Source organism: Mus musculus, chromosome Y (genome assembly GCF_000001635.26).
Source record: "Mus musculus strain C57BL/6J chromosome Y, GRCm38.p6 C57BL/6J".
Lineage (NCBI taxonomy): Eukaryota > Metazoa > Chordata > Mammalia > Rodentia > Muridae > Mus > Mus musculus.
In genome coordinates, this window is record NC_000087.7 from 86,504,841 (window position 1) to 86,527,967 (window position 23,127).

Genomic DNA, 23,127 nt, shown 5'->3' on the forward strand with positions numbered 1-23,127 from the left:
AACTGTCCATACCTTCTCAAATGGGGATGATGGATAGTGAGAACCTACAACTCATTGATGGAAGGCAGACTGGCCTGATTTTGTGCAGATAGAGACATACAGTGTCTCAATGACCTCTCTGCCTTACAAGATTTCCACTATCTCTTCATTGAGGGATCCTAAGATTCAGCTCCTCTACTTCTTGCCTCTTTCTGTGAGTATGTGTACGTGTACAAGTGTATCTATATTATAGATGTCTCATTTTACATCCAAGTCAACACATAGTGGTTTTTGCAATAAACAGCTGGCATTATTTCACATTAGGCAATATGCCTTGATGTAGATGGTGGGACTAAATACCACACTGAAACTGGAGATGGCTAGAAATCATCACAGTTGTTTGTATATAGGTGAAATTTACACTTTTGACCTAAACTTCTGGGTCCACCCTATGGCTTCAAGATGGATGGATAGGGGATCAAGACCCTTAACTTGCATTGCATTTTCCTTCTTCTTGAACTCATATTAAAAAAAAAAAAAAAAAAAAAAAGCTCATGGTGGTGATGATTCTGTTGGCCTGGACGTTCTGATTTGTAACTGCTAGACAGAGATACCCTTAAAGAGACAGATAGATCCTATCACATTTTGTAACATAAAGAATTCTGTGGTGAAATGGGTTTGCAATGTCAGTCGTGGGTCTTTGATGAAGATTTTGTTCCGAAGTACAATGTTCAAAGGTAGAACAATATATACAATCTGAAAAGTGATTGGACCCTGAGGGCTTTAATCAATGAGTTAATTGATTGATGGGTGTGCATGGAAGGGGTGAGGCACTTGTAAAGGAACATGGTCATTGGGAACATGTCTTGGATGGTATTTATTGTCTTTGGTCACTTCCTGTGTTGATGCTTACTGGCTGCTAATAAGTTGGACAACTGTGCTCCTTGATGCCTCTTTCATACTCTTGTGACCATGGACCTGTTTTCCTTGCTGCTAAGGCACATTGTAACAGTGATGAAAATGATTTACATGAATGTTTTTCACTAGTGATACTGACTTGTCTGGTCCAGAGTAACCATGGTTTAATTCTTTAAGCTTTTTTCTGGAAGAATCATGCTAACATTAGACACAAAGTTACCAAGCAGTTGTACCTGGAAGATTCTGGCAGTGTATCTGTTGTCTGAGAAATAAAGAAATTTGCTGCTTCACACACTGGTCCTTTTGCTGTATTCACTACTATATTTTAATAGATTGCAATATCATATGAAGTAGCAGAAAATGATGGGAAAATGGAACGGAGGTGAAAATGTGTTAAAATCATTAAATGATTTTATGATGAGGATTTTTTTTTGTCATAGCTTTGGTGGCAGGATATTGGACAGATTAGCAAGTCCCCCAATAAGTGTAACACACAGTAGAATGTGGGGGTTGTGAGGCTATAGGAAATATTCAGTTCATGTCACATATTATTGAGTATCCTTGCTGATGGAGGTAATCACCCTTCACTTATGCCATACATGGAAGTGTGTCTATGCAGGGGCAGAATGCAATAGATGGTGTTGAGTAATGTTTGTGTAGGTTATGGAGTAAGTTAAACATTACTGTGATGGAACATTATTTTTTTCCCATCTTGACAATCTACAGTTACCTGAGAAGAGAGAACAATTGAACATCTGTCTCCAATCACTTAGTCATTAGGTAAGTCTATGTGTTATTTTCTAGTCTAATGATTGATGTGGGAGGGCCAATCACTGTGGCTAAGCTCATAAGTAGTCCTTAATAAATGGGAGCCCTTTAGGTTATATTTAAAAAAAAATAGCTGATCGAGCCATGGGAAAAGTGGTGGTTTGAATAATAAATCCCCTATAGACACATATATATGAATATTTCATTACCAGGAAGTGGCAGTGAGTTTAAAGATTAGAAGGAATACGAGAAGGTGTGGCTTCATTGGAGGATAGGTGTGTCAACAAGGATGAGTTTGAGTTTTCAAGAAGCCAATACAATGGCGGAATCTCTCTCTTTGCCTAAGGATCAATAGTTCTCTATTGCTCCATTGATGGGGTACCTCCCGTGATGATTGACCAATCTTCTAAAATGTAACAAAGCCTCCAATTAAATGCTTTGTTTTCTAATAGTTGCCATAACGATGGTCAGGTGATTATGTTAGCCTCTATCACCAGACTTCGGAGACTAGTTTTCTCCTGAGTTTGAGTGTTCAGAGTACTCTCTGCAGGCAAGATCTCCTCTTGCAGAGAAGGGTCCCAGATATCTGGTGTTCGAACCTTCCTCCTGGCAGATGTTGTAATCCACTCACTAGAGGTACTAAGATCCCATGGAGAGTCCTGTGGGGACCTTTGGGGTGTCCACAGACTCTGCCCCCAAGGTGCCCAGTGCTGTAATGGATTGGAAGGGACTTGTGACCCTGGTCAGGCTGGTTTATCTGCTTCCCTAATGAATGCAGTCTCAGGTCCTGCATGATAGGATTGGAGCAGAAGTGGTTTTCCATTCACAAAGGTCTTAAGATCTCGTGGATGTTTCTGTGAGGACCTTGGGGCTGTCCTCAGACTCTGTCCAACAAGTTGGCCAGGTGCTGGCACAGACCAGAGGGACTTGTGACCATTGTCAGGCCAGTTTTTCTGCTTCCCTAATTAATGCAGTCTCAGAACCTGTGAGATTGGATTGGAGCAGAGGTTGTGTTCCGTTCACCAGAGGTCTTATGATCCCATTTAGGGTCTTTTGGGGACCTTAAGCGTGTCTGCAGACTCAGAGCACAATATACCCTGGTGCTGACTTGTCACTCTCTCTCTTATGGTACACTTTCTCTGACTCCTTAAACAGATGTTGTAAAGATAATGTTTTCGGACTCTCTAGACGCTGTAACCTTTTCCTAATGTCAGAAGAATACTGCCCAATGGAAGCCATGACACCTGTCACGTGCTGGCACGCCGAAGTAGGGTCAAAGGTAGTGTAACACCTCTATACCTTTCAGTGGTATTCTAAAAACACTGCTGGGGGCTCCTTTTTCTCTTGTAGGATCTCTCTTACCTTGGCCAAATTGGTGGGGCAACTGCCAGCTCCTTTCAGTCCTATTATCAGAGCCCAGCAGAAAATTGTCAATTGCTCCATATGGTCAGTCCTGTCAGGACATGTCAGAGGAAAGGCTGCATCCATTTCATTCAGAAGTTTTATTGGTAGTCAATTGGCCCCCAGCATGCTCTTTCTTTCCTCTCAGAATCCTCTCCTTCTCCTCTGTGGTGAAAGAATCAGTAGCTGCTGACAGTCATCCCAAGTAGGCTGAAGAGAGAATATGAGAGATTCCATTAGATTAGCAGGCTAGAGGGGTTTTCAAAGAAGGGAGGTGTGATTAGCCTTCCAGTTATAGAGTTCAGAGGAGGAAAAGGGCCATTACTGAAGGGTCAGCAGTTGTCTGGGGCCTGCTGGAGGAGGGTCATAAGTACATAAAGGCAGTGCAATGGTTGAATCTGGTCACTCTGGGCTTCGAGCTCGCTGGACTTGGGCTTTAGCAACTGGTCCCTCCCCAAATATCTAGTGGCACCCTGTTGAGAGTTCTTGGAGGGGACCAGTTGGGAATATGGGGGTGGGGTGCTATGCCATTTTGGAGGTTCTTCTAACTCTGGATAGATCTTGGGAGAAACCGAGGGCTGCAGTTCAACCTGTGCCAGTTTTAACTTTTTTTTTCACCTCTGGGTGGCAGAGGGCCAGGACTGGGGAGCCTGGATTATTCTTTTTAACCCAAGGCTTTAAACAGGATGGGAGAGGGGGGATCCTGTGCTAAATTTTTCTAGATGAGAATGTAGGGCACGTAATCTGGCTGAGACCCTGGTCCCCTCTGTAAAACAACTTTAAGAGCTGAAAACAGAACCAAACAAAGAGTGCCCTCTAGTGGCCAACTATCATCAAAGCTGGCCATTCTGTAGATCAGAAAGTTCTCTAAAATCGATTTCAGACATCCACAGAGAGAATGTGAGTGTTAGTCTTAATTTCAGTCGAGTGATCAAGGGTCAGTCCAAGGGGCATGATAATAGTCGGTCCCATCATCAGAGTCACATACAGGGAAAAAAAAACATATACACAAAAAAGATTACAATAACCAAGACCAGGCCCCAATAAGATGGCCAAGAAAGCACACACTCACTTGGCACCCAGTAACAGAAACAGACAGCCGAGTGAGCACACTCTCACTTGGCACACTGATAGGAGATCTCCAGGTATCCCTAGAACTCCCTCAGAACTCCTGGGATGTCCCAAAGGGTGGCAGCCGGTTTCTCCTGACATGTCTGTCAGTAACCCTTTTCCATCTGAAAAAGGGAGTTCATTGCTCTCACGAGCATTTACAACTGCAAACGGAGAATAGTGAATTCAAACAGAGCTGGCACAAAAAAATAGAGACAAAGATAGAGGAAAGTTATAGAAAAAGATAGAGACAAAGATACAGACAAAGATAGAATCCTACCTCCAAGCAGGGTCTCTGAGAATTGGGGTAGGCCACAAATCATGGTGGAGAAGCCCCCAAATGTAAGACCTCAGAAGCTGGGCCTCCTCTCAAGTCCCGGGATGAGCTGGCCAGCACCCAAATGACCCAAGAGAAAACCACAACTGATGCAAACTGCAAGAGGTTTTACTATTAGCTGGCTGAGGACAAAGTCACTCTGCCTAGCAGGGCAGGGGAGTTTGACACCGAGCTGTGACAGTAAGGGGCTTTTAGCAGCTAGCAGGGGAATTGGGAGGAGTTGGGAGGAGAGTTGGGAGGAGTTGGGAAATGTGGGCAAGGGAGTTCTTCTCTTCCTGATGTTCTTGGTGAAATTTACAAGGCAGGAGTGAGGCGTGAGTCCTTTCTAAATTTTTATCTCCTTGTCCTTGGCACAGGAAGGCAGGCATCTCTGGTTGAAAAGTATAGAAACAAAAAGACTTTTTGCTGGCTATAGAGAACAAAGAGCTTCTTTCTAGCTGTATTTTCAGAGATCAGGGAAAACAAGCTTGGGAAACGTCTAGGGGATTTACCTTCCTGCGAGATACACTTTAAGTTGGAGTCTCACCATAGGACATTTTTTCTACCACACAAAAAACTTTACACAGAAAATTATTTTAATTATTTTTAATGAATATATAATATTTGATTTGAACCATATGTCATATCCATATAAAATACATCGTAGAATTCCAAAAAAAAACTTGTAATATTTACTTTAAACAATTCATACATTTACACCTCACAGCACTTCTTCATAACTGTATTACCATTGCTGAGATCCTTCTTCTTCCCAAATGGTCCTTCTATTATTTTTATAATGGTTCTCCTTTTCTTTGTGTGTATATCTGGGAACATCTCATGCAGGTGGTTGTATTGTACTAGTTGCTATGTTTTTGTGATCACAAGGTCTAAAGGACGACAATCTGGTCTTGAACTACACATATAAGAGCATCTGACCCTGAATTACTCTTTTTCCTGAATCTACTTCTCCAGTCAAGGGATCACAAACACCACTTTTGAAGTACTCTATTGAAATGGGAAAAAATTGAAAATATTACACCGTATCTTCATCTGTTTCTACCTGAGGTGATATATTCTCATCTTTGTCAAATGCTGGGCTCTGTACTATATGGACAACAGAAAATGGAAACATAATATGCTATATTAGTAAAAGGGAATAAAGTATTAATGATTTGAATTTCTCAGGAAATACTGCCCAGGTGAATTTTTGAAACAGCTTTTAGAAATGACATAATTACGTACATGAAATCCAGTATAGGCATAGATAAGAAGTAAGGTTTCCAAATTATAGGGCTAGTGAATATTTTTACCAATATTATAGAAAAAAAATCCCTAACTTAAAGAAAGATATGCTCATGAATAAACAAGGAGACTACAGAACGCCAAATTATTTGGACCGGAAAAAAAATAATTTCTGCCATCATATAATAGTCAAAACACCAAATGCACAAAACAAAGAAAGAATATTAAAAGCAGTAAGGGAAAATGGTCAAGTAATATATAAAGCAAGATCTATCAGGATTACACATAACTTCTCCCCTGAGACTATGAAAGGAGAAAATCTAGGGCTGAAGTCATACAGAATGTAAGAGAGCAGAAATGCCAGCCAAGACATGAAGCAAAACTCTTTTAACATAGCTTGGGAAAACAAGGTATTCTGTGACAAAACAATATTTACACAATATCTTCCAATGCATCCAGCACATCAAACGATAATAAAGGGACAATTTCAATATAAAGAGGGAAATTACACTCGAGAAAAAAGAAGAAATTAAAGGTGAAGGAAACCTAAAAGAAGATAGCTACATGAACAAAATTCCAACTCTAATAACAAAAATAACAGGAAGCAACAAGGACTTTTCTTAGGATCTCTTAATATCAGTGGACTCAGTTCACCAGTAAAAAGGCATAGAATAAAAAAATGGATGTGTAAGCAATATTCAGCATACCAAAAACAAACACCAAGGACAAAGTCAGAAATTACCTCAGACTAAAAGGCTGGAAAAGAACTTTCCAAGCAAATGATCCGAAGAAATAAGGTGGAGCAGCCATTCTAATATCAAATAAAATTGACTTTCAACCAAAAGTTATTAAAATAGGCAAGGCGGGAAACGTCATATTCATTAAAGTTAATATTTACCAAGATGGACTCCCAAATCTAAACATATATACTCCAAATGCAATGACATCCACATTCATAAAAGAAACTTTAGTAAAGCTCAAAACTCACATTGTACCACACACAATAATATTGGAAGACTTCAACACCCCTCCCTCATTAATGGACAGATCCTGGAAACTAAAACTAAAAAGATACATGGTGAAACTTGCAGAATTTATGAAGCAAATACGTTTAGGTGATATCTATAGAACATTTTATCCTAAAACAAACGAATGTCCCTTCTTCTCAGGACTTCACGATGCCTTCTCCAAAATTGACCATACACTCAGTCACACCACATGCCTCAACAGATATAAAATTATTGAAATAATTTTCTGCTTCCTATCAGATCACCACAGACTAACTTCAACAATAATATAAATAATTGAAAACGCACATACACGTGGAATGTGTACAACAATCTAGTCAGTGACAAAACAGTCAAGGAAGAAATATAGAACTAAATTAAAGACTTTTCAGAGTTTAATGAAAATGTAGCTACAACATACTGCAAGTTATGGAACACAATGAAAATAGCCCTATGAGGAACACTCATAGCTCTCTCTGAATGCCTCTAAAAAAAAACCGGAGAGAGGATATAGGAGTAGGTTGACATCACACCTTAACACTATAGAACAAAAAGAAGCAAATTCACCCAAAAGGAGTTGAAGTCAGGAAATAATCAAACTCAGTGCTAAAATCAACCAAGTGGAAACAAAGGAACAATACAAAAATAATCAAACAAACTGGGAGCTTTTTCTTTGAAAAAATCAACAAGATAGATAAACCATTAGACAGACTAAATAAAGAACACAAGGACAGCATCCAATTTAGCAAAATCAGAAATGAAAAGGGAGAAATAACACCAGAAATTTAGTAAATTTTAAATATCATCAGATCCTACTATTCAAGGCTGTACTCAACAAAACTTGAAAGTCTGGATAAAATGGACACTTATCTAGACAGATATCAGGTACCAAATTCAAATCAGGATCAGAGAAACCCTGCAATTACTTCTACCACTGTGAGGAGCCGCACTCACGGTCACCAATACAAGATGGTGCTGACAACACCATTGTCAACATTGCTCATGGTGAGTACGCTCAGGCGTCAGGGTATCGTTCCATTACCTGAGCCCTGCCACTCCAATGGCGTCATCAGGCTGATGGTGGGCAGACAATTCCGGTGATTCACGTCTCCAACCGTATTTCTAACCATACTTTGCAACCTATATAAGGGAGGGGTTTTCTGCTCTCTGGGTCTCCTGTCTTGAAGCTGTTCATCTATCTCTGGAGATGTATTAAAGCTTTACTGCAGAAAGATCTGAGTGTCCTGCATGTGTTCTTGCTGGCGAGATGGTAGCGCAGGTCATCCGGTGCCATAAAGCCAGGATCAACATCGCTGGCATTGAGGAGAACCCCTGGAAATGGGGTGGATTCAGAACTGCAGGGAAAAGGTAAGTTTGGAGAGGTATGTCTCATCGTGACCCTCTTATCCCTATTGATTTCGGTCTTAATCTAGATGCACCCTAGGAAGGGGCAGTAGAAGCTCTAGTCATGGTTGCCCTGGCCCTCATTCTGTTTCTTATTCTGTCCATCGAGGCTGGTGCTGAAATTTGAGGTCCATCGAGGCTGGTGCTGAAAAATGAGGTGTTGTCAGTCCGACGTAGATAAGTGGCAGCACTGAGGTATCTTCTAAGCCTTCCGTAGACAAGGGAACAGAGCACTGTGTTTACTTTCGCTTTGCTTAAGGAGTACTATAAATGGGGTGTAGATCGTAGCAGGGACTCACTCTATCATGGCCTCCTCACAGTCAGTGATCACTGCATTACAGGCAGGTTGCCTCCAGTACACTGCAGAACTTTGTTAAGGAAGTGGATCGCATTTCTCCCTGGTATTCTTGTTCGGGGTCTCTAACTGTAGCCTTATGTAGTAAGCTAGGAAGTGACCTTGACCTTAAGAATAAAGAGGGAGACTTACGCCTGGGCACCAAGGCATTTGCAAGCTGATATAAAACTGTCTAGAGGATGAAACCTGCCAAACAGCCAATGTGGAGGGACAGGGAATACTAGAAGAGGTTCAGGACAGTATGTCAGAAACCTAACAGAATGAGAGAATGGGAGCTCGAAAAAAGAAAGACATGTCTAAGAAAAAGGGCCCTCCCAGGGATTCAGAAGGAAGGGGAGAGAGAAAAGAGGGCAGTAAAACTGATCCTCTACTAAGAAAAAGCCACACATGTAATTCAACTTTGCCTTGAAGCTTGGAGAGCTTGGGGACAAACCAAATTTCTTAGAACAGATAATGGACTGGCCTACACCTCTCAAAATTTTCAACAATTCTGTCTACAGAGGAATGTAACTTATTTAACTGGTTTGCCATACAGGGACAAGACATTGTGGAACGTGCCCACCACACTGTTAAAACTTACCTTATCAAAAAGAAAGGGTGAGTCGATGAGGCTCTTACCCTTAACACTGAGAGTGGACATCTCCATGGTACTCTTTACTCTTAATTTTTTGAATATTGATGAGCAAGGCCACACTGCAGCTGATCATCACTGTTCAGAACCAAACAGATCTAGAGAAATTATCAAATGGAAAGTTGTCTTAACTGGAAAATGTAGAGGCCTGCATCCTATTTTAATAAGATCCAAAGGAGTTATTTGTGTCTTTCCACAGGAAGAAGACAATCCCCTTTGGGTTCCAGAATGCCTCATCTGAAGGATCTCCCCTTCAGAAGATGTGGACAAAAGAGGGAATTCTGGAAACAACGATGGATAATGACCCTTCTACTGGAGATCATGGTTCCTAGTATATCGGGGGAATTGTGTTGGGGTATTATGTCTAGCATTCTGTTCATGCCTGTCATGCACAGTGCACAAGTTTTTCCACATTTCTTTACTACTGATAGGGAGCTGGGACTTGCCTTTTTACCATTAGATGGACAAATTCAGGTTCTGATGGAAAACAGAACTTCTCCCTCAAAGGAAGCCTGTGCTTTGTAATGATCTCTGAATTGAAAGACCAACGCCAGTGTATATCCTTATAAAATCAATCAGTGGCCTGGTTGAAAGCAGCTGCTTGGGGAACCCACTCTGAAATAATAGCCAATGCCTTGATAATCCAAGGCTGGAGGCCTAGTCATAAATCCAGGAAAGCACTGCCCCAGCAACCCAGAATGGCACCCTTTTGTAAAGGAAGATCCTCGGAGGACTCCATGCTTCCTTGGATTGGGTGCCAGGCCAGAAAAACCTTTTGGGTGGTTGAAGGATTTTTTTTTCCTTTTCCCCACATGTAAGTGTAGAGATTAATGAAATCCTTGCTGGACATGATTTTAACTTCATGGATCCTGATCGGGCAGATGCTAACCCTTTTGATCAATGGTTACTTTGTGGGGTTAATGAGAGCTGTACCGATCTTTCACCTATGGCCATGATTGAAGGTGGATATAGTGAAAAGGGCCAAATGGGTTTTGAGTGGTAGGGCGCTCTTGAGTGCTGGTTTGGGGTCATTCGATCACTCCTCCTCTAATACTAAATATAAAGCATTTAAAAGGGTGAATTATACTGTCAGCCCGGTTTGTGTTTGGCCCCCTTTCTGTGGGTGGTAAGTAATAAAAGTTTAAATAATAATCAATTAGAGTTAGTTTGCTTGCTTAATTAAAGTTTCTATACCCTGTGTTGGGATGCTACTAAGTATCCCTTTGCTTTGGTTACTCATGTGCCTAGATTTGTTCCAGTTCCTGTGGAAGCCTCTAGAATTTAAGCTTATTTAGAGAAAAGAGAGATTTTGGAATCTCTGCTATTATAGTTGGCTTGGTAGCAATAGCAGCAATAGCTGCCTCTGTCACTGTTTCGGCCCTTGCCTTGTCTGCTACGGTTCAGACAACGCAAACTATAAAATGACCTTTCGGCAAGAGTGACATTGGCCCTGAACAGCCAGACCATGGCCAACTCCCAGATACAGAGAGGCCTCATGTTGGTAAACCAACGGATCGATCTGGTCCAAGATCAGGTGTATATTCTTTGGCAAATGCCTCAGCTGGGTTGCAAACATAAGCTGCCTAGCGTCTGTATCACCTTACTACAATTTCAGAATTTTACAAGAGCAGCTAACCTGTAAAAGGCTTTGTCTTGTTATTTGTTACAGAATTGGACCATAGAATTTGAACAGACACTCCGGGAGCTGAGGATCACCATCTTATAAGTCGATTCAACATGTCTTGACCTGTCATTGATGGAAGGATTTTCTACCTGGATTTCTGCAGCATTCTCCTACTTCAAGCAATGGGTGGGGGTGGTTTGTTTGGAGTGGCTGTGTACAGTGGAGTACTGCTCCTACTATGGATGATCTGCAAACTTAAATCCCAAACAAGGAGGGACAGGATGGTAGTAACACAGGCACTTGTTGCTTTGGAGCAGGGTGTTTCCCCCAATATATGAATATCGATGATGCTTAAGCAATAAGGTTGCTGGACATCCAGCTCCACAAAACCCTGAGGCGAGTCTTGCTGCATGGGTTGGAGCGGGTGTGCTTTAACAGCCCAGGAGAGTTTTGGGGCAAAGCACTGCACTGGAATGGCGTTGTGGTCTAATTTGAGCTTCTTTCTGGGAGATATGTCATCTTTCAAGAAGGTTGAGTGTCCTAGTGTCCTTCCCCCAGGAAAAACGACAGGGGAGCTGACCAAGACCCCTCTGGGTGACGAGCCTGGAAGGAGGTTTTGTGTAAGGCCCCTATGCTTGCACACTCGGGATTTGACCTCTATCTCCACTCTCCATACTGTGTGGCCTGTTGCTTCTCACATAAAAAAAAGGGTGAGATGTGAGGAGCCGTCCTCACGGCCACCATTACAAGATGGTGCTCACAACACCATTGTCACTATTGCTCGTGGTGAGTGTGCACAGGCATCGGGGTATCTTTCCATTACCTGAGCCCTGTCTCTCCAATGGCGTCATCAGGCTGATGGTGGGCATACAATTCCGGTGGTGCACGTCTCCAACCATACTTCTAACTGTCTTCACAGCCTATATAAGGGAGGGGTTTTCTGCTCTCTGGGTCTCCTGTCCTGAAGCTGATCATCTATCTCTCGAGATGCATTAAAGCTTTACTGCAGAAGGATCCGAGTGTCCTGTGGGCATTCTTTCTGGCAAGACTGTAGTGTGGGTCATAACACCCCTAAAGAATTAGAAGCAATCGTTAATAGTCTCCCAACCAAAAATAAGCCCAGGGTCTGATGGGTTTAGTTCAGAATTCTATCACATATTCATGGAGACCTAATACCAATACTCCTCAAACTATTATGCAAAATTAAAAGAGAAGGAACACTATTTAATATGTTCTATGAAGCAAGATTACAACTATACAAAACCTAATGAAGAAAGGAAACTTTATTCCAATTTCCATTATGAATATCGATGCAAAAATACTAAATAAAATCCTTTCAAAACGCGTCCGAGAATACATCAAAAGGATAAACCATCATGACCTAGTTGGCCTCCTTCTTATGATTCAGGGAGAGTTTAATATCGAAAATCCATCAATTAAATCCATTATAGAAAAAAAAACAAAAACAAAAACAAAACAAAAAAAACTCAAGTACAAAAACCCCATGATTATTCGATTAGATGCTGAGCAAATAGTTGGATAAATACAATGGCCATTCATAATAAGTCCAGGAAAGACCAGGAATTCAAGGCATACACCTAAAAAAAAAATAAAAAGAAGGAGAAGAAAAGAAAAGAAAAGAAAAGAAAAGAAAAGAAAAGAAAAGAAAAGAAAAGAAAAGAAAAGAAGGCCCAGGATTTAACTTTAATCTAAATGGTCAGAAACCAGAACGAATCCCACTAAAATCTGGGACTGGACAAGGCTGCCCACTTTCTCCCTACCTATTTAATAGAGTACTTGAAATACTAGCCAGAGCAATTACACAAAAAAACAAAACAAAACAAAACAAAACAACAACAACAAAAAACAAAAGAAAACAAAACAAAACGAAAACAGATGAATACAAATTGGAAAGGAAGAAGTCAAAATTTCTCTATTTCCAGAAGATATGATAGCATGTATCTATGACCCCAAAAATTACAACAGAGAAAACCTAATCCTGATACACATTTTCAGCTTAGGAGCTGAATTTAGAATAAATTTAAACATAACAGTGGAATTTCTCTGCAGAAAAGACACATAGTATGAGAAAGAAATTAGGAAAAAACGTGCTTCATAGTAGTCACAAATAATATAAAATTCCTTGGTGTGACTCTGAGAAAGTGAAATATATGTATGATAAACACTTCAAGATTCTTCAAGAAAGAAATCAAAGAAGATCTCTGAAGATGGTAAAATCTCCCATGCTAATGATTTGGCAGGATTAATATAGTAAAAATGGCTATCTTTCAAAAAGCAATCTGATATGCATTGCAATCACCATCAAAACTCCAACTCATTTCTTCACTGAGTTAGAAAGGGCAATTTGCAAATTCATCTTGAAAAAAAAACCTACTATATCCAAAACTATACTCAACAATAGAAGAATGTCTTTTGTAATCACCATGCCTTACCTCAAGCTGTACTACAGAGCAATTATGATAAAAACTTCATGGTACAGGAATAGTGTTAGACAGGTAGATAAATGGAACAGAACTGAAGACAGAGAAATGAACCCAAACTCATGTGGTCACTTGATCTTTTACAAAGGAGATAAAACCACCCAGTGGAAAGAAAATGGCATTTTCAAAAAATGGTGCTGGCTCAACTGGCAGTTAGCATATTGAGGAAAGCAAATTGATCTGTTCTCATCTCCTTGTACAAATGCTCAAGTCTAATTGGATCAAGGAACTGCACATAAAACCAGAGACACTGAAACTTATAGAGGAGAAAGTGTGGAAGAGCCTCGAAGACAAGGTTAAATGGGGAATATTCCTGAACAAAACAGCAATGGCTGTTATTATAAGATTAAAAATAGACAAATGGGACCTCAAAAATTGCAAAACTTCTGTAAGGCAAGGGGCACTATCATTAGAACAAATTGGGGAAAAAGTCTTTATCAATGCTAAATCAGATAAGGGACTAATATTCAATATATACAAAGAACTCAAGAAGCTGGATTCCAGAAAATCAGATAACACTATTTTAAAAAATGGGGACGGTTCTAAACAAAGAATTCTAAATTAAGAAACACTGAATGGCTGAGAAGCACCTCATAAATGTTCAAAATCCTTAATCATCAGGGAACAGAAAGTCAAAATAACCCTAAGATTCCACCTCACAGAGTCAGAATGGCTAAGATCTAAAACTCAGATGACAATAGTTGCTGGTGGGTATGTGATGAAGTAGGAAAACTCCTCCATTGCTTGTGGAATTGCAAGTTGGTACTACCACTCTGGAAAGCAGATGGGGTTTCCTCAGAAAAGTGGTAATAGTTCTACTGAAGATCCAGCAATAGTCCTCCTTGGCATATATCCAGAAGATATTCCAACTTGTAATAAGGATACATGCATCACTATGTTCATAGCATCCTTATTTATAATAGCAAGAAGCTGAAAATAAACCTGATGCCTGTCTTCAGAGGAATGAATACAGAAAATATAGTACATTTACATAATGAAATACTACATCACTATTAAAATCAATGAATTCATGAAATTCTTAGACAAATGGATGGATCTGGATGATATGTTCCTAAGTGAGATAACTCAATCACAAAAGAAAGCACATGATATATACTCACTGATAAGTGGATATTATCCTTGAAGCTCAGAAAAAAACAAGGTAAAATTTGCAAAACCCATGAAACTCAACAAGAAGGAAGACTAAAGTGTGGATATGTCGTTCCTTCTTAGAATTGGGAACAAAGATCCATGGAAAGAGTTACAGAGAAAAAGTTTGGAACTAAGACTGAAGGAATCCAGACACTGCTTCATTCTGTGATCCATACCATAAACAACCAAACAACAGTTGCTCTTATCAGCTAATTTTCCACTTTTCAACTAATCTAGTGTGTACTTCATGTATCTTTAGGGCATTTCTCCCATTTACTTTCAAGGTGGAGGGTTTTCCACCAGAACAGGGACCCAAAGTGGGATCCGTGGCACCATGGCATGGGTGTTTATTGTTACATGCCAACATTGAGAAATCCATCAAGAATCATTGGAACAGACTTCAAATGAATCACTTGAAAGACTATAAACAAGAAAGGGGGGTAAACACAGACTGGGGGAGATGTATAATTAATCTGGTTTACCAAAGTTTTATTGAACCCAGTGATCTCTACTCTGATATTAGTATGTCCATAAGAGTCCTGGGAGGCATCATGTATTCCCCAGTGCTGAGCAAATCTTGAGATGCCAGTAAAAGAAGCCTTTACAACTGCTCCTCCCTGGATAAAAATCAAAGGATTGAAATCTGTACAATTGCCATTGACTCCTCAAAGCACCCACTTGTGAAAGGAATGCATTCTAAAGTCCTGGATGAAAAATCTCTTTTTCATAAAAAATTCATTCTTTGGGTCATCTGTCATGTTGGAAGAAAAGGAAAAAGTTTTACTCTGATCTGCCCAACAAGTGATGGAGGATTGACAATCAGACCAAGGCAGGATCAGACCTTCATCTTCCAAGACACAATGAGGGGCTATTTTTGGTTGGTGGGGACGTTCTTTGTCTGAAAAGTTAGGTGGTACAAATGTACCATTAACCCAAATTGCATACTGCCAAAAGGTCCGATTTGTAAAGGTTATATCTACATTAGAAGTATCTTGGGTTGTGCTCACCCAACCTCCTCGGTGCTCATTAAACCTCCCTAAAGCTCAGGCTGGGAGGTTGATACAATGTCCTTGTCCATTAATTTGAAAACATAAAAAACCCTGTTCTAGTAAGGAGTGATTTTCTCCTAATGATAATAACGAGTTGGATCATAGGGTAAATATGGCAAATCTACTGTTTTATTAGTAGTAAAGAATTTTGGAAAAACTATAGTATCATGGCGAACTGACATTGGTTTAGGGAAAGTCGAGAGAATAGCACATATCTGTTCACCCATTATACTAGGAACCTGAGACAAGTTCAGCATTGTCAGGATCAGGAACAGTCCTCAGGAGGTCAGCATTTTTGCACCATCCTTGATGAATATCCTGCTGGTGAGTCAATCCGGCAGCAAAAATGGGTTGTCTTCACTCTGTGGAAAAACACAAACAGCTCCCCGGGATCTGATTAAGATAGGATCCGGGCCTTTCCAGAGACTAGTTAAAACATCCTTCCGTTTGACCGTATGTCGCTCAGCTGCAGAACGTCCCTGCTCGTCAAGATTCAAAAAATTAAGTGTAAAGAGTGACATAGATACTGCTACTCTTGGCACTGAGGGCAGAGTCTCATCAACTCCCCCTTTTTGTTTTATAAGATAAGACTTGAGTGTGTGGTGGGCACATTCCACAATGCCTTGTCCTTGAGGATTATAAGGAAGGCCAGTCAAGTGAGTGACATCCATTTAATGACAAAATTGTTGAAATTTAGTAGAAGTATATGCTACTCCATTAACCGTTTTAAGAATTGTGGCCTTGCCCCAGCACTCCACACTTCTAGGCAGTGCTGTATAACATGAGAGGCTTTTTCCCCTGTTAAAGGTGTGGCAAACATTACAGCATTGCAGGTTTCAAAGGAAACATGTAAGTACTGATTTCTCCCAAAGGAGGAAATATGAGTGTCATCCATTTGCCAGACTTGTAGTGGCCTGATGCCTCGAGGGTTTACCCCTACATGAGGTGTAGGCAAAAATTTACAACTACCTATACACATAAGGCAGAGGTTCACTAGGACACTGAAGCCAACAATCCCGAGGCCGAGCAGCAAGCTGGCTTTCACCAGTCGTTGTTGGACTTTTTCTGTACTGAGTAGCTTGCATTTTATCTTGCAGGTACCTTTCTCCCTTATAATGAACTGCTTCCTCCTCCAAGTCCGTTTCTTCAGAGGAGCTAAGCCCTTCATCAGATTCTGAGCTACTAAGAGCTAGCTGCTTAAACTCATCTAGTGGCACGTAGAGGCTCCTTTCCTTATGTGCCTCTCCAGCTGGATCTCCCTTCTTCTCTCCCTTTCCATCCCTTTTCTAATCTCTCCCAAGGCATTCTTTTCTTTTTATATCTTTTCCTCGGGATCAAGGCCCATGAAAAGGCCTAAATGACCCTAAGCAAGCATACCATGGTGCCACATGGTCTATCTCCCTGACAAATCCCTCTAAGGTATTAGTGGCACATTTTAGGCCACACTGCTTCAGGACCGAGTGTAAGGCCACTATTATAGAATGCGAGATTCTCATACTGCCGCTGTACAGGCCTGAGTGTGACTGAAAATGGACGCTGTCCAGGCACTGTACAGTCCTGACCGTGACTGAAACTGGTCGCTGTCCAGGCGCTATCCAGGCCTGACCGTGACTAAGAACCAGTCAGCAGTGGAAGCAGTGGAAGAAAAACGAAACTGAAAGGAAAAGTGCAATCGCTGTGCAAACAATCAAAAGGGTGTCTAACTCTGGAGAAATTTCAAAACTGTATGTACCTTACAGAGCCTTTCATCCCACAGTTCTGATTCCGCCCCGCGAACAAGGGATCTTCCTTGCACTGGTGTGATGGTATAAAGTTCCCGGGTTCCTCGGTGCCACTTATTGCATCCCACTCGGCCGGCAAGAAAGAAGTAACAAACCGGAATCTTCTGTGGCAAAAGATTTATTGCTTACTTATCAGGAAGACCATGATCCGGGAAAATGGCGCCAACAGCTTGTTTCAGAACCTGATGTGACGTGACAGCTCCTGATTCGTTGCTTGCCCATCACCCCACTATTATGCCCCGAGAATGGGCAGTGACTAGGAGTGAGTTCACTCTTGCACCTGCGTACAAGGCTTGTTTACTAGTTAGGCACAGGGGAGGCCAGCAGCATCTTATAATGGCGATTGCTCGTGGCACGCATGGCTCTTCTCAGTGATTGCTTGCGGCATGCACGCGATTCCTCAGGGCATGGCACTACACAGCCGTCTATATAAAAATGAAAATGTAATTAAGGATAAAAGTGATACAGGAGAAATGGGTAACAATTCAAGGAGGAGAAGATAGGGATGAATTTGCTAAAACTCATTTATGTGTATGTAGAAAGTTCTTACCCAACAAATTTAAAACAAAGTAAGTAAGTAAGTAAGTAAGTAAGTAAGTAAGTAAGTAAGTAAGTAAGTAAATAAATAGACAAATATATATGTATGCACGTGCATATCCGATTGGTGTGTGTGTGTGTGTGTGTGTGTGTGTTCATATAAGCTTGTAGGTATGTCGCACCTGTGACTAGAGGAATGCAATCATGCAGTATCTTTCTTTATGTCCTATGACGCAATGTGTTGATTAGAATATCTTTTGCCCATAGTATGTGGCATTATTACAAGGTGTTGGCTTGTTAGAGGAAGTGTATCATTGTGTAGGCTTGCTTTTGTGTAGTGCTCAATCTCTGCTCAGAGACAAAAATCGATCCTCTTCCTTGCTACCTGTGGCCACAAGCTTCCTTCTGGTAGCCTTCAGACTAAGATATAGACCACTTAGTTCCTTCTCCAGGACCTCCTCTACCGGGGTGCTGCCATGCTTCCTACCAAGATAATAATGTACTGACCCTCTGAAACTGTAAGACAACCTCATTTAAATTTTCCTTATAAGAGTTGCCTGAGTCATGATGTCTCCTCACATCAATGAAACCCTATGGAACATAGGCAGTATGTTAGACTGATTTTTAATGCTTACAAGATAATTGCAACCAGCCTGCAAGCACAAAGTAAAGATGATGAATGAGTTGCTGTATTTTTTGCTCCATCTACCCAAGGGACTTCAGACACTCAAAGATATGCTGGATTGCACCTGAATCTTACTACATCACTAGAGGTGTCCCCATCATCTTTGAGATCTGAGCAAGGAACTGTGGGACCTTTCTCATCTAAAGCAACTAAATCTAAGGAAACAACTGTAGGGTTTTCTGCATCTGCTCAGGGTACTAGGGGGCATTACTTATCTGCACAAGCCACTGTAGGAAAGCCAATGTCTGCAAAGCAGTCTGTGGGAACTTTGCCTCCCACTCCAGGACCTTTAGGGTCCACACAAATCACTCAGATCTGATCAGAAGCCTCTGGGAATTTCTTCCTCTTCACCAGGAACTCTAGGCTCTTCTTCTTCCATAGAGCCTTCTGGACATTGCCTTTCTGACCAAGCATCTTTAAATCTGTCCACAACTAGGCAAGGGAGTGTACAAATTGTGCCGTCTTCTCCAAAGACTGTGCAACATCCAACTTATTGCCAGAAATGTATGAGATTTTCTCCTCTTTCTGAACCTTCTGGACAAAGATCCCCAGCTTCCTCAAGGGATATTGGGCCGTTACTACCTAGCCAGAAATCTCAAAAATTCTTTTCATATTCACCAGCAGATGGGAAACACTCACCATCTGTACTAGGATCTCAGGAGCATTCTCTATCTAGTAAAAACTCTCAAGGATATGTGCTATCCTCTCAAAAGTGTAAGGACTTTTCCACAGCTGCAGAGGGGATTTTGCCTGTGCAAAGTTCTTTGTCATCCACACGAATGAATCTAGAACCTTCCGTAGATTCCACAGGGATATTGGTCATGGGACAATGTAAACACACAGAGACTACCTCGGGCCCTTTGCCTCTAGTGAGGGAGAATACTGAATCTTCTACATATTCTTTTCCTACTCTTGGACCTTTGCCACCATCACCTCGAGAACCTGGTACACATTCATCTTTTACTCAAGGAGGTGCAGAAACATTCCCATCTAGTCCCGGGAACCTAGCACATTTGCAATCATCCCAGGGGCCTCTGACACATTCCATCTCAGCCCAGGCAATGACTCATATCTCTGGATCTGCTGAAGGGGCTCTACTGCATTCAGCTCCTTCCCCAGCAGTTTCAGAAACAAATGAATATTCTCCTTCTACCTGAGGGACTTCAGACACTTCCAGATGTGCTGAACTGCACCTGGATCATACTACATTATTACAGGTGTCACCATCATCTTTGAGATCTGAGCAAGGATCTCTGGGACCTTGCATACCTGAAGGGACTAAATCTAAGGAAACAACTGTAGGGTTTTATGCCTCTGCTCAGGGCACTAGGGGTCATTCCTTATTGGCACAAGCCAAAGCAGGAAAGTCCATGTCTGCAAGGTAGACAGTGGGAACTTTGCCTCCCACTCCAGGACCTTTAGGGTCCACCCAAATCACTCGGGTGGTCTCAGAGTCTTTTCCATCTGATCAGAAGCCTCTGGGAATTTCTTCCTCTTTACCAGGAACTCTAAGCTCTTCATCTTCCATACAGGCTTCTGGAAATTCCCTTTCTGACCAAGGTCTCTAAAACTGTCCACAACTAAGCAAGGGAGTGTAAAAACTGTGCCATTTTCTCCAAAGACTGTGCAACATCCAACTTATTGCCAGAAAGGTATGAGATTTTCTCCCCCTTCTGAACATTCTAGACAAAGATCCCAACTTTCCTCAAGGGACTTTGGGACATTACTACCTAGCCAGAAATCTCAAAAATCCATTCCATATTCACAAGCATATGTAACACATTCACCATCTGTACTAGGTTCTCAGGAGCATCCTCTATGTAGTAAAGACTCTCAAGGATATGTGCTAACCTCTCAAAAGTGTAAGGACTTTTCCACAGCTGCAGAGGGGACTTTGTCTGTGCTAAGTTCTTTGTCATCCACCCGAAGGAAAATAGAACCTTCGGCAGATTCCTCAGGGATATTGGGCTTGGGGCAATGTAATCACACAGAGACTACCTCGGGCCCTTTGCCTCTAGTGAGGGAGAATACTGAATCTTCTACATATTCTTTTCCTACTCTTGGACCTTTGCCACCATCACCTCGAGAACCTGGTACACATTCATCTTTTACTCAAGGAGGTGCAGAAACATTCCCATCTAGTCCCGGGAACCTAGCACATTTGCAATCATCCCAGGGGCCTCTGACACATTCCATCTCAGCCCAGGCAATGACTCATATCTCTGGATCTGCTGAAGGGGCTCTACTGCATTCAGCTCCTTCCCCAGCAGTTTCAGAAACAAATGAATATTCTCCTTCTACCTGAGGGACTTCAGACACTTCCAGATGTGCTGAACTGCACCTGGATCATACTACATTATTACAGGTGTCACCATCATCTTTGAGATCTGAGCAAGGATCTCTGGGACCTTGCATACCTGAAGGGACTAAATCTAAGGAAACAACTGTAGGGTTTTATGCATCTGCTCAGGGCACTAGGGGTCATTCCTTATTGGCACAAGCCAAAGCAGGAAAGTCCATGTCTGCAAGGTAGACAGTGGGAACTTTGCCTCCCACTCCAGGACCTTTAGGGTCCACCCAAATCACTCGGGTGGTCTCAGAGTCTTTTCCATCTGATCAGAAGCCTCTGGGAATTTCTTCCTCTTTACCAGGAACTCTAAGCTCTTCATCTTCCATAGAGGCTTCTGGAAATTCCCTTTCTGACCAAGGGTCTCTAAAACTGCCCACAACTAAGCAAGGGAGTGTAAAAACTGTGCCATTTTCTCCAAAGACTGTGCAACATCCAACTTATTGCCAGAAAGGTATGAGATTTTCTCCCCCTTCTGAACATTCTAGACAAAGATCCCAACTTTCCTCAAGGGACTTTGGGACATTACTACCTAGCCAGAAATCTCAAAAATCCATTCCATATTCACAAGCATATGTAACACATTCACCATCTGTACTAGGTTCTCAGGAGCATCCTCTATGTAGTAAAGACTCTCAAGGATATGTGCTAACCTCTCAAAAGTGTAAGGACTTTTCCACAGCTGCAGAGGGGACTTTGTCTGTGCTAAGTTCTTTGTCATCCACCCGAAGGAAAATAGAACCTTCGGCAGATTCCTCAGGGATATTGGGCTTGGGGCAATGTAATCACACAGAGACTACCTCGGGCCCTTTGCCTCTAGTGAGGGAGAATACAGAATCTTCTACATCTGCTTTGTCTACTCTAGGACCTTTGCCACCTTCACCTCGAGAACCTGGTACACATTCATCTTTTACTCAAGGAGGTGCAGAAACATTCCCATCTGGTCCTGCTACCCTAGCACATTTGCAGTCAGCCCAGGGGCCTCTGACACTTTCAAGCTCAGCCCAGGCAATGACCCATATTCTGGATATGCTGAAGGGGCTCTACTGCATTCAACTCCTTCCCCAACAGTTTCAGAAACAAATGAATGTTCTCCATCTACCCAAGGGACTTCAGACACTTTCAGATGTGCTGGACTGCTCCTGGATCTTACTACATCACTACAGTTGTCACCATCATCTTTGAGATCTGAGCAAGGAACTCTAGGACTTTGTTCAACTGAATAATGCCATCTAGAAGTGACTAAATCTAAAGAAACAACTCTAGGGTCTTCCACATCTGCTCAGGGCACTGAGGGGATTTTTTTATCTGCAGAAGCCACAGTAGGAAAGTCCCTGTCTGCAAAGGAGACTGTGGGAGCTTTGCTTCCCACTCCAGGACATCTGGGGTCTACCCAAAATACTCAGGTGCGACCAGAATCTGTGTCATCTGAGCAGATGTCTCTGGGAATTTGTTTATCTTCACAAGGAACCCTAGGTTCTTCATCTTTCCAAGAGGCTTTCGGACATTCCTGTTTTTCCCAAGGGTATCTAAAAGCCCAATTTTAAACAGGGGAATACACAAAGTGTTTCATTTGCTCAAGATACTTTGCATCCTCCAACTTCTTGTCAGACAGAAGTAGGATTTTCTCCAACTGCCCATCATTTTGCACAAAGATCCCCAGGTTTCCCAAGGGACACTCGAACTTTCCTACCTAGCCAGAAATCTCAAGAAACCTTTTATCCTACACCATCAGTACTGGGTGTTCAGGAGCATCTTGTATCTACTCCAGAGGTTCTAGAAGCTTTGTCATCTTTTCAAATGCACAAGAAATTTTCCAGGGCACAAGAGGGAACTTTGCTCATACAAAGTTCTTTTTTCCCCAAACAAAGAAATATTGAAAATTCAACAGATGCCACAGGGATATTTGCACAATATGAAGAGTCACACAGTGCTTTAGGCCTTTTTCCACAAGTGAGGCAGGCTGTAGCATCTTCTCAGTCTACTTCAGCAAATCTAGGAACATTGCCACCATCATCGCCAACACCTGGTAGACATTCCTGTTCTGACCAAGGAGGTGCAAAGACTTTCCCATTTGGTCAAGGGTATCTAGCACCTTTGCAATCTGCCCAGGGGCCTCTGAAACTTTCTATCTCAGCCCAGGCAATGATGAATACATCACAATGCTATGAATGTTCTCATAATCCTCTGGGTCTTTCATCCTCAGAACAAAGGACTCCAGGATCTTCTGATTCTGCTCAAGGAGGTGTGAGTCCCAGTCTCTGCACAAGGGGACCATACATCTGTCCACATGTCCACAAAGGTCTACCCAACATTC